This window comes from Emydura macquarii, unplaced genomic scaffold (genome assembly GCF_026122565.2).
Source record: "Emydura macquarii macquarii isolate MOO-44397 ecotype Brisbane River unplaced genomic scaffold, CSIRO-AGI_Emac_v2 contig_1483, whole genome shotgun sequence".
In the NCBI taxonomy this organism is placed as follows: domain Eukaryota; kingdom Metazoa; phylum Chordata; order Testudines; family Chelidae; genus Emydura; species Emydura macquarii.
The window spans coordinates 18,195,426-18,208,123 of record NW_027131620.1 but is presented as its reverse complement, the minus strand read 5'-3'; the positions used below and the strand labels follow the sequence as shown (position 1 = coordinate 18,208,123).

General features: G+C 50.0%; 1 protein-coding gene across 6 annotated transcripts in view; it reads left to right on the top strand.

The window, feature by feature from the left end:
- Nucleotides 1–12,698, top strand: part of LPIN3 (lipin 3) — a 64,321-nt gene that overhangs the window by 30,152 nt on the left and 21,471 nt on the right. Inside the window, exon 1 of one of the 6 annotated variants that reach the window (XM_067554382.1) lies at nt 477–575. The exons of 2 other annotated variants lie outside the window; for them this stretch is intronic. The gene's annotated coding sequence lies outside the window, so the exon portion shown is untranslated. Of the gene's footprint in view, nt 1–476; nt 576–5,241; nt 5,275–5,313; nt 5,434–5,482; nt 5,645–12,698 lie in introns of those variants that run through there. 3 more of the 6 variants (XM_067554383.1, XM_067554381.1, XM_067554380.1) reach the window with 3 other exon arrangements.

Below are 12,698 nucleotides of genomic sequence, written 5' to 3'. Positions count from 1 at the left end.
AGGGCTGCTGCTCGGCTTTAATGCACTGGCAGCCAAGTGGCTGAAACGTGCTCTAGAAAGGTAAAGCAACAGTATCGCTGGAGTCGCTCCCTTCTTTGGGACTCACCCCTGCAAAGTGCTGAGCATGCCTTACTCCCGTTGCCATCAGTGGGAACTGAGGGGGCCTAGAGCCCTTGCAGAGCCAGGTCCGCGTTTTGTCCTTATAAGCATGGCCGTTGTTCCAAGCTACACATTCCTTTCATTCAAATCCGGAAGGTGCAGGGATTCAGGACGACAGCCAGGAGTCACGAACGCCTTCCCCACTGAGGCCGGCAGCATCAGCCTGGAAATGGGAGGGTACAAACCAGTCCTTCTGAGAGGTGACGAGGGTGCCGTGTCTGCCGGCCAAGGGCTGTGCACTAGAGCTTGCCCAGTGGCTGAGTGCGTTAGGATCATTCAGATCAATCATTTGCAATCAGGTTTCATTGCAGACTTGAGGCCAGCGCCTGCGTCTCTTACTCACAGGCAGTAGCCACATTGATTTCAACAGGAGGCTGCTCGCTCTAGTAGGACATGGCCCGGGAGACTCAATCCAGGTGTGTCAAAAGATTCATGAGCTTTTAAGCAAACCTGGCCTCCGTTTTCATAGAGCTAGGCCTGGGTCTTGTTTTGCCTTAAACTACTGTGATGTCTGTGTCATGAAAGTAGGGGAGTTTGACTGGGTTTCCTCTTGTTTGTTTTGGGGGCTGTGAACGCTGAGCGTCAGGGGCTGCACGCTCCTGTAGGCCAAGCCAAAGGAAAGGATGTGTGCGCGGCTGGACCCCTGTGAACTGAAACGGCCGAGTGTTGAACGGTTCTAGTACACATCCTGCAGTTCACCACAGGCCAGGCTCAAAGCAGGACCGTTGTGGTCTGAGGCCAGCAAGTTTGCTACGTGACTCTCCCCCCGCACTTCAATAGCGCAAGCAGCAGGAGTGCTGCGCTGCTCTGCACTCAGCTGGAAGCTGCTTTTAATGTCTCTTGCAGGGGATTTAGTGAGCGGTGTTTTAAATAGCTTAGAAAGGCATTTAATGCGGTCCACAACGCACTAGAATGTACCGATTAAAGTGCATGCATGTTCCTGTCCGTAATGGCTAGACGATAAAAACCCAGTAGTGGTACTGACAATTCACAGCTTCTTCTTTAGATCAAAGGGGTGGAGCCCTGTGTTTTGAGAGGGGAGGTTATGGATTCTATCCCAAAGAGCACATAGCTAGGGTATAGCTGATTACCATGATCTCTGTATCTTAAGAGCATGTGGGCTCATCCAAGCATGCTACCTAGGGACTGGTCTTTCGGATGCTTTGTTCAGAAAAAGCCACCTGTGTACTTAGATCTCTGGGAGTAAAATATTCCCTTTTGCATTTCATTCAGATCTCTTCTTTCTGCACAGGAGTGAATGTCACCTTAGCTACCACATGGTGTGTGGTCCTGGGCGAGGGGCAAAATATTTGGAAACTATGCGTGGCAGCAAATCCAGGTGGTAGAGTGGCAGGAGAATGAGCAATAATAAACAATCAGCCGTTTCTTTTAAAGCTGTACCCCACATTTTCAAACATTCATTCACATCCTGCTCAGCAAAAAGCAACCTCCAAGCTTACAGAGTGAAGGGTGTGTGTGTGTGTGTGTGGTCAGTTGACCTGAGCCAAACTTTGTTTGCCTACTGACATACTAATGGGCTTGCTGCCATCTGAATCTGTTTGTTGTGTTACTGGGAATGGTGTGTTACTGGACAATAAATGCCTGTCTAGGTGAGTTGTCAGCCAAGAGGCTGAGTGCCAAGGAAATCAGCTGCCTGGCCGTGCTGTTGTCACACAGTTGCCATTATGTGGAGAGATGTGTCACTTGGATTATACCGCCATTTGTATAGAAATATCTGTACATGGCTGTTGGAAACCCTGCTTATCACACAAATAAGAGTGATTCTGTACAAGTGTTTGCAGGTGCTAAACCCCAGACTGGGGGAGAGATTCTTTAAGGTGGACCAATGAGGCAACTAGGAGCTCAGGTCATGGACCAGGACTCCATTATGCTAGGTGCTGAACTAACACAGGACTGACTGTCTGTATATATATGGCCATCATGATCATTGTATCCAACCACCTTAATACCCAGATTTTATTTTATGCTTTTCATCGCTAAATCTCAAAGCACTTTACAAGGAGGGCAGTATCATTATCCCCCTTTCACAGATGGGTTCACTGAGGCACAGAGAGGTGAAGTGACTTGACCAAAGGTCACCCAGCAATAGAATCCAGGTCTCCTGATTCCCAGCCTGGTGCTGTATCCAGTGTACATCAGACAGCACAATAGATGAAAGGGGAAATTGCAGACAACACTAACTCCCCTCCCATTTCAAAAGGGCCCAGGGAATCTTTAATGTCCATGTAAAGAGACAGGAGCTCTGTTTATAAGGACTCGTGAGAGGCTCGCACCAAATAAACTGCATGCAACTGACTTGATCTGCCCCAGAAAGGTGCATGAGCTGGGAGGTAGCATGCCAGCCTGTCAGCCTCCCCAGACCATGTAGCATGGCCATGCTTGCGATTTCAGCTCCAATTCTCTCTGTGCTTATCCGCTACCTCAGCCTGTGATAGCTGTGATGGGCACAGGCAGTTTGGCCCCTGTTATTAACTCTGGAAAATATACAAACACCAACCAGGCTATTTTGCAAGACAGTTTCTTCACATGCAAAGTGCAATATCCTGCTTGTGTGTTTGGTTTCCTTGTTTCTCTCTCATCTTGACTCTTGCTTCCTCCTCCTCCCCTGTCTCTGATCTGTGCCCCACTCCAGTTTATCCCTAATGCTGCTGCTCCAGCCTCACCCCACCCCGCTCAGCTCCCTTCTTTGCTCCCTTCACCGCCTTGCTGTCTCTTTCTCCGTCAGGATCCAGCTGCTAAGCTCCCCTTCTGTGCTCTGCCCCACCGGAACTCAGCTCTTGTGTCCATCTCATGCCCTGAGCAACCCAGCTACTCTTCCCTTATTAGTCTCCCTGGCTCTTTCCCCTGCTCTCAGCTTCAAGCCTTTTCTGTGATGCCCCCTGTACCTGGAACAGCCTCCCCTGCCCAAGCCAAATCTGTCCCTTCCCCCATCAAATGCCTCCTTAAAAACAGGGGATGACCAGCGGAAAGGGCACCTAACTGGGAGCCAGCAGGCCTGGCTTCTGATGCCATCTTTGCTAGCACTCCCTATGCAACTTTGGGCAAATCACTTAACCCACCTGTGCGTCAGTTTGCCTGTCACATGAGGAAGATGATACTTCCCTGTCATTTTAAAGCATGTTGAAATCCATAAATGCTAAGTCCTATTAAACTGCCTTCTTTTGCTTAGTCTTCCACTGCTGCTCTCACGTCTGGAGCTGTCTGCTACCACCTGTGCTGTGTGGCCTAAAGGTATTTAGGCACCTCATTCCCATTGATTTCAGTGAGAGCTAAGCACCTAAACACTTTTGAGGATCTGCATCTATCTGCTTATGTCCCTCATTTAGGGCCGCGCACTGCTCTCATTGAAAACACGAAGGGCTTTGCCATTAACTTATAGGAAGTAGGATCAGTCCCTTACTTTGGACACTCTTTTAACAAGGACCTGGTCTCCCTCTGAGTTTATAAAGCATTACAGACGTTAATGGTATCGGCTGCAGTCAGAAGTGTGTGTCGTATATGAAGGTGATGAAGGGACAGATGGAAAGAGATGAAACATCACCACCTTGTGGTGAGATTCAGGTTATAACCCCAAAGTGTCAGAATTCAAACAGGGCTGGATTCATCGTGCTGGGTTTCCACCACATAGCTTTTGACAAGTCGCTTAGTGGGTTGTAGTTCATATGGCTTCTCTGCCCTTGGGTTGCACGTTGTTTGGGTTCATTCAAATGCAACGGACCTCAGATACTATGGTGATGGATACAGTGTGTGAACCAGAAACAGACTGTTAAATTCAACTCTAATTGTAGGAGTTTCATTCAGGACTCTGTGTAGCATAGATCATAATACCTAGCTCTTACATAGCGCCTTTCATCAGTAGATGTCCAAGCGCTTTACAAAAGAGGTCTGATTCATAACCCCAGTTTGATGGATGGGGAATACTGAGGCACAAAGAGATGCAATAATTTGCTTGAGGTTGCCCAGCAGGCCAGTGACTGAGCGGAGAATAGAATCCAGGTCTCCTGAATCCCAATCAAGTGCTCTAACCACTAGGATGCACTGCCTCCCTTTATATAGCTAGGGAGTTGGGAGGATAGTTCAAGTGGTTTTGACTTCCCATGCCTCCATCTGTCCGAAGTTTCACTATTTTCCTTGGGAAATTTGGGACTATTCAGACACAGCAAATAGTGTCTTTGGATTTTGACAGAGGGTTTGTTAGGCCTACAGTGTCTTAGAGACACTCCCATTCCATATTCCAAAGGAGAGTGGGCCAGAACTTCGGGGAGAGCTGTATGCATATTAATACAGTGCAGCCATGGTTACTTAAACCCATTATCTATGTAATTCACTGTCAAGTCTGGATGCCATGGTTTAAGGAGCTTCCAGCAGCAGGAAGCATTGAGTCTATAGTCAGTTTCCAAAGAACAAAAGTGAAAGGCTAATAGGATGACCCATTGCACCACCTACTGTGGTGCTTAGGCACCCTTGTTTTATTTAAGTTACGGTCTGCCATTAAGGACTGAATAAAAGTTAAGCAAAGACTTCCTGATGTGGCCCTGGAGCGTGGCCCAAATCAGAACCATTCATCCAAATTTGCAGGATGAAAAGGAACCTAGAACAAAACATCACCTGCAAAACCAAAACCCCATCAACAAAGCTTTGCAAACCAAAAGCAGCCATTGGATTGACCCATCTCCACAGTCTTTCCACTCAATACTAAGGACTATTTTAGGATTTAGCAGTCACAGTGGACTAGCCCAGCTCTGCAGATGGCTCCTGCGCTGCCAGCATTTGAATGTGGGAGATTTCAAACTACTGCGAGGGAGGGATCAAGGGCTAGAGCTTCTAAAGAACTCAGCACTGGGACTCCATTTTTCTAACAGCCGAGCTCCCAGCACCTCCCATTGTGAGCCCGATGGCCAGGATTCTCCATAAAGCACAGCACCCAGCCCTTTGGAAAACGTGCCCACTAATTTAGGTGCCTAAATGGCAGTCAGCTTTTTTGGCACAGGGTATCACTGTAGTGGCATTACAAAATTCTCCTTTAGATAAGGGAGAGGCACCACACCTGCCTGCAAATTAACAGGAGGCAGGCCTGCAAATGCCTGATGTCTGGTAGGTCTGACAAATGCCTGAAGCTGCCAGAGTATAAGAGGAGGAAAGTGGGCAGGGCCAAAGCGATACACGGCTGCTGCTACTCGGGTTTGCTATCAGCTGCCTGGTTCAATTATGTCCTGTCCCTGGTGCTGCTGCTAAGGCCCTGATAGGCTCAAGGTGAGGTAGATCACTGGTGACCTGACACTGTTTATGGTGTGGGCTCCTCCCTAGTTCAGGTAAGAGGGAAGCAGGAAGCTTCAGGTAGGGAGCTGGGGCTAAGAGACGCAGAAAGAAAATGCTCCCTTGTCAGCAGCAGCCAGCTGGAATTTTTAGAGTGTGTCTATTTCAAAGTCCAGGAGTAGCCAACTGAAGCTAAGCAGCTGTCAAGGTACTGGGGAGCTAAACAATGCGATCAAACACAGCTGTATGTGTGTGTAACTTTTGGGTAATGCTGCTATGCTCATCTTGGCAGGGTATAAAAAGATAAGACTTCTAGTGCGTAAATATCTTGGGTGGGGAGTGATTGATATAGAAGAAACTTTCTGCAGCAAGATTCTATGTACAGAATGGCTTTGGGGGAAGCAACTTTCATAAACCACTGAGACTTGTGCAAAGCATTAGTCTCCTGTGTCATCAGTTTCACTGCTATCCAAGGAAAATGTTATTGTCTTGCCTTACCCTCTCTCCCATTTCCCTCTATAACTGTTGAGCAGTTATGGAAACTAATGGTATGCCAAACTGTGGGTATTCTAGCAAAGTGGTTGACTCACCTGCAAGATCCTTCTAGCTATAAAGTTTGGCTCTTAAAACTTGCTGTGGCTGAAGTGCTGTGTGTGATCTGTCTTGTGGGCTTTGGAAAGGAAATTTGCAACCCCCGTCCTGGTTACTGAGGAGCTGTGACCCTGTTCTCTTTAGTTTTTAGGGTTTGGGTACAAGGTAGCCAGGTTTTAGGCCCCCAGACTCTGACTTCTCCCCCTCATGTCTCTCTTTCTGCTGAGTTTGCCTTGGGTGGACGTGAAAATGATTTTTTTCCCCCCACACACCCACCCTTCCCAAAAGTAATGGATTCCTCTTCACCATGATAGATTGCTATGCCTTGGGCTGGCTCAAGGATTTTGAGAGGCTACAGAGAGGAGGATTCTGTGTTACTCCCCACAGACATACTGAATTCAGTATGAAGCTTGTACAGAAGATTGGGAGGGGCGGGAATATAAATTAGCACAGCATAGGAAACCGTGCCAAGGTTGAAACACTCTAGCTTCCCACTGCCTCTAAATCTGGGGGGCCCAGGGGTCTCTAGGCAGCATGTGGCATCATTGCCTGCTGTATGAAGAGATCATCCTGGACTCCAGGTCTGAACTTAACCTCTGTGATGGGCAGCTCCAAACCCCCCGGTTCTGAGTGATCAGATCTGAGTCAGTGGTGGTCAAAACAATAGTGCTGCAGGGAGAGGTGGCTCCAGCTGCAAGCACCTCTCTGGGGCTGTCTCTCTGGGTGTGTGCTGTGGGACCAGGGCAGCTGGGAGAGTTGAGAGGGGGAGCGCCAGGTTAAGGGGCAGTGGAAGTAGGGGGCAGATGCTTCCTGTTTCAACTTGGGGTTCTTTTTTTGTTTGTACTTGGACTGTCCCTCCCCCCACACTCCTTTTATTAGTCACCTTGGCTTGTCGGAAAACACCAGTTAACTCCTTCACTGCTGAATTATTGGCTGTTGCAGCTATAACTCTGGGGGGAAAAGGGGTTAATGATATTGGCCTCAAAGTGCTTTCTGGTCCACCAATCCCCGTAGACCTAATGTGGATTTTCTGTGATGCTGTAGGAAATGGCTTGTCTGTAATGGGATCTGCAAACAGGTAATCCACTGAATGCTGGCTAGACTTAAGCATCTCTCCTTGCCTCTATACACCCTCTGTGGGGATCCACTGGATTCAGCTATTGCCTCTCTGCTGTTGATTCCTAAATTTATCCCTCCAGTTCTGATCTCCTTCTGGAACAGAGTTGGCTGGGGGGAAGGGGGGGCAGGGAAGAGGTGTAGTTTTGAAAGGGGAGGTAACTAGTCTCTGCCACCCACTGTTTTCTTCCCTCTCCTTTGACAGAGGATAGGAGTCTGCTACAGCTGCCAATTACTAAACCTAATGCTTTAGCTCAGGCTGTAGAGGCTAGTGTGTTGGCTGGAGAGGTCCGAAGTTCAATCTCCAGTGACAGTCATTGCGTGTAGTTTCAGATCTACTGAGACGCATGCTGACCTTTAGTTATGTTCTTGCATCTCAAGATGCAATGATGCAAGATGCAATGGCAGGGGGGCGCCAGGTGTTGGTATGTGCCCTGCAGGGCTGGGTGACACAGTGGAAGCACTTCCTGCCTCCTGCAGGAGTACTCAGGAAGTGGCTGGGGCAGCTCAGCTGGTGTCTGTGGAATGGGCAGAGGTTTGTATTGCTTCTCTCTACAGCTTGGGAGGGGGAACAGGAAAAGCCCCTCAGGGCACAGGCTTGGAGAGCAGAGTGGGGGGCAATTACTGCCTTCTTTATAACAGAAAGGCTGGGGCTGTTATGGACGTTGCTGGCTCTGTTGTGGGGTCTGCATCTTCCCCTGGCTCTTGTCTCTCTCTCTCTCCCCCCCCCCCCCCCCCGGCTGACCAGTCAGGTAGGAACGGGGTCCTGGCACTGCCAAAGCCGCCGCCGCCGCCGCCGCCCCCCCCCCCCCCCCCAAAACACTTGCTGGGCCCCTAAGGCCAAAGTACAGTGTCCTTACTATAGAGGATCCCAGTGTGCTGTGCGGCTGTGGTGGTGCCCGGGGGAGGAGTTCTGGCAGTGCCTGAGATCTGGTGCCCAGCCGGTTCTCCAGCACTAGTTGTTAGGTTTTGAAAGGGGAGGGGGGTGATTCCCCCTCTGGGGTGAAATTTCCCCTGCCCTCAGCCCAACTGCAAATGCCCTGGAAGCCCACGTCTGTTTTTGGAGCGGTGGAACTATGGTGGGGTGGACTGTGGAGATGTTGTCCCCTTAGGGGGCAGAGCACAGATGACCAGACCCCTGCTGCTCCTGCCCGCTGAGGATTGTTTCCTTTACCCGGAGGGGTGCTGGTGTTGAGCGTGCGGTTCTCCTGTCTCTTCGGGGCTGTGTGAGACCAAGCCAGCGATTGAGGCGCTGCCGTGACCTGGCGTCGGGCCCTCTAGGATGAGGCAGAGAGAGTTCGGGAGAGGGATTGGTAGCTGAGAGGGCCCCTAGTGCAAGCTTTCTGGAATGAAGGCATTGGAAGAGACCAGGGCTCCTAGCCCTGTAAGCGCCCTTGCTTTAGTGCCTTGTTAATCCGAGGCGGGAACCTGCTGCTGGGTGAGCCGCTGCTCAGCAGCGCCCTTAAACTTGGGTCTTCTGGAACTCAATTAAGTTTCCTCACCACCATGCCTGCCAGCTGCTCCGTCGGTGGAAAGTGGACTAGCCTGAAGTAGCCACGTTTCTTCCTCTGCTCTCCCCTTCCCATGACCAAGTAACTATAAAACCCTTTTAGCGTCCAGCAGACTGAGCCAGGGGTGTGCTCAGACCAACTGCCCAGTGTGCTCATGGGCGTACAGCACTCGCACGTGGAAAATGCAGCTCTGTGCCCCTTGTATGTGCTGGCCTGGGAATGAAGGAGGCAGGTTGGGTGTAAAGCAGAGGACACCGAGGGGATGGACTGGTGGCTCCTGCCCGCGGGCTGTGGGATTGGCTGTGCTGCTGCCAATTGAACAGCCCTGGAGAAAGCTGGACTCAGCAGGCTGTTGCAGCGAGGGGACGGCCTGTGACTGGTTCCTGGCTCAGCACAGCACAGAGCTGACACAGGCACTGAAGCTTCTGGGCCCAGCCAGGGCATTTTCTCTGGGACGCGCAGCCGCGGAACATAGCCCTGGGGATTTTTGACCACCTTCGGTGTGGGGAGCGGAGGGAGAACACAGGCTGGGGTTGTGGCGTTTGATGTGGATGTCCCTGCTGGACCAATGCGAGGGATGTCTGGAAACTGGAGCGATGTGACTCTGTGAGGCATAGCAGGGAGATCAAACCTGTCTCAGGGTGGAGGAAACATCCAATGGTGTCCAGCTGTCTCCTTCCATCTGGGTAAAGAATCATTCTCTCTCTTTCCCCCCCAGTGTGTCTGCTCTGTGAGGTCTTGCTGGGAGGTCTGCTCTGAGCCCCACTGAGGCTGTGTGTTGCATTGGCTGGCTTGCTGGGCAAGTGGGAGGTGGCTTTACATCAGTCACCTGCAGGGTTTGTAAGCTCCCTCCTAGCTCTGCCTCCTGTGATGCAAAATCCCAAAGTCAGGGGAAGGGGTCCTGAGATGAGTGACATGCAGAGATGGGATCTGGGGCCTGCCTGGCAGCAGGAGGAAACAAGCTGAAATCTTGATTTCTCCCCTTGTGGTGGCTCTCCTCTGGAGCCTGGTTTCATGCTGCTTTGGGCAGCCGTCGGGAGCTGATGCACAGTAACCTTGTCTGTTCTGTCTTGGAGCTGATCAGGCTGTGGGTGCCAGGGCCGCAGCACACTGGCCCTCCTTTCCAGCTAGGAGAGTAAGTGGGATTTAAACCTGGGGGTCTCATGCAGCAGAGGAGTGCCTGCCTCTAAGCTACCAAGTTGGTTGTTCTGGACAGCAGCCAGAAAGCCATTTGTACATCCTGTTCATGCTAGCAGATTGTACGTCGGTGTCTTCAAGTGGCGGGGGGGGCTGGTAGCCAGAGCAGAGGGCTAGAAGCCAGGAGCACAGCATTGCAGTGGGCACGAGACAGTGAATAACCTTTCATGCCTCAATATTTGTTTTCACAGCACTGCCAGCTGGGCTCGTTTGTCTCCCACCAACCTGCTTTCTTCTAATTAGTACCTGGGCTTGATGAATAAGCCTGGAAAACTCCTCCCCCACCCTGCAATCCCCTCAGTCTCAACCTGTTGTTAGTTTCCCAACGACTGAGGATTGGGGTGAATGGGGAGGGCCGGGAGACCCTGAGTGACTGGGGGCAGTGACGCCACAGGGCCTTAGTTCTGGGAGCTGTATCTGTTAGGGGTGATTCCTGTCTGCATCTTACTGTTACCCGAAGAGGCTAATAAAGATGTTGTGTTCCCCATCGCTAGCCCTCGTAACACAGCCTGTGAATGGGTCTCTGGTCCTTGGCTGGATCGACACGAGAACTAAGGTGGTGAGACAGTACTGGTGCTGGTATCAGTGCTGCAGTGTGTCCCCACTAGCCGGGCTGCCTTGCCTGCAGTTTTGCCCTGTATCTGCTTGGGGGCTGTCCTGTGCCCATGCAGTCTGTTCCCCAGAGTACCTATTCCATAGGCCCTGGCACAGCTCCATGCAGTGGTGGCTCCTGGGAGACTTTGTAAGGCCTCCTGGGAGCCCAGCGAAGCTGTGGAAGAAATCCAACTCACGTGAATCCCTGCGTACCGACTCCCGAAATGGAAGCCAGGCTGAATGGTCAGTCCTTGTGCCTTGCTCACAAGAGATTTCTGCTGGGATTCCATGTGCTAACCAGGAGGCTTCCAGTTACACGTGTGTTACCACTTCATGCAGGCTACTGGCCCTGTGGGGGCTGCGTACAGCATGCCAAGGAATCTCGGCATGCCAGGCGTGTCGCACTTGTATCATCGCAAAGTCCCAGCGCTCAGTACAAAACCACAACGCCTACCATGCAAATTGCAAGTCTCTGTGACATCCTCAGCTCCTTGGCATCCCGCTGGGCATGGCAAAGGGAGGATTAACCTCCTCTTAGGGAATGATCAGCTGGAGTATGTGAACTGGAGACATGAAGATTACAGGCCATGCAGGGTTTCCTTTCAAATGTCCTTGCTAACGAAAAAGAGACGCTGCGTGATCGGCGTGCATTAGTGCCTAATGAAAGTGACCTTCCAAAGCTGTCTGAATACTCAGCCAACCTGCAACTAAATAGCCCTTAACTGCTCATTACTTACAGCACAGTCTTTTCCACTTAATCAGGATGGCTGCTTCTCTGGAATATCCTCCTGGGAACCAAATGACCAGAAATGGCAATGGCTGTTAATATTTTCCCACTTACGGAATTTCTGCTCTAATAGAGATTCATCTACACCTGTACATGGTAGCTGTGAAATGATACCAAATCAGAGTGGTTAGTATTGGGCCTTCAGTGAGTGTAAAGTGCAGGGACTTCTTTTGTTCAGTAGTGCTACTCTGGATATCTTCTGCCTCTCTTCCATGGCCTCTTCTCCTAACTTGGACAGCTATGTGCATGGTGCAGAAGACCATCTACCAGGGTGTCCCAACTAAGAAGATTATGCTGTACACAGTGACTACTGTTGACTTAATTATGGGATTGAAGTCCTCTGGGATGGCAAATGCTAATCCATGTAAAAGTAGAATGGCTCATACCGATTAACATGCAATTGCAAAATAATGTCTGACATCGGCTTTTGAAACAGGACTGCAGTGATAGGGTGATGTACACCACTAAAAATTCTGTAAGGACATGTGGTGACTCTGGTTTGCATCCTGGCAGTCTGTCCAGGAATAGAGCTAATGCGTGCAAACACGAGTTGCCAATTCTCACTATTTTTATCCCCACTCTTGTGATATCTGTTGCCTTCCTTAAAGCTTCTGGAGTCGTGTGATTGTGAGAATCTCTGATCCTTCTTTTATGATTTAAAAAAAAAAAAAAAAATTTCCAGCATTCACAGTTGCAGGGGAAAGCTTGACAATGCAATCCCTTTAAAGGCTCAAACCAGATGGTAAACAAGAACCCTTTAAACCCACTATTATGATCTTGGGACATGGCTCATGACTTTTGAATGCTTGTGGTAGGCAATATGTTGCTTTTCCCATGCCTAGGTTCCTCCATCTTCCCAAAGAGACATGCCACACGCATTGTGTTCACAAGGGGTATGGTTTGCTTGTCGCTGAAATCAACTGGAGTCGGGCCTGAATACAGCATGTGCAGATAAGAGCGTGAAGCCAGTTACAAAACAAACCCTGCCAGTCAACACAGGAATGTCACTTTCCAACAAGCTAAAGACTGTACCCTATAGGGTGTGCTACCTATCCACCCAAATGATGCTACATAGCTAAAAAGAGAGGGCAAAATCCTTTCCTCAGATCCGCACAGTGGTTCTCTCTTCTGCTCTCATTACGTGCCTGGGTCTCCCAAAAGTAAAGCACAGAATCAGAGCTGAGATCTGCCACGCAGAAGTGAGAGGAGAATTCTGACCCAAGTAAAGAGTTCTTGCAAAATAGCTGACCTGTCAATTAAGTGGTGGCAGCAAACTTTGTTGATGCTTAGTTGGTGAACGGAGGTTTCCTGTATTATTACAGTGCCTTGCGGAAGCTTTAACTCCAGTTGGCCTTGTTCTTGTGTGCTGATCACACTAGTGTCAAGGAGCTGTGGTTTAGGGTTGCCAATATTGTATTTAAAAAATAAGGGACTGTTTTTCTTAGCTCTCTTGCCCCACCCCACCT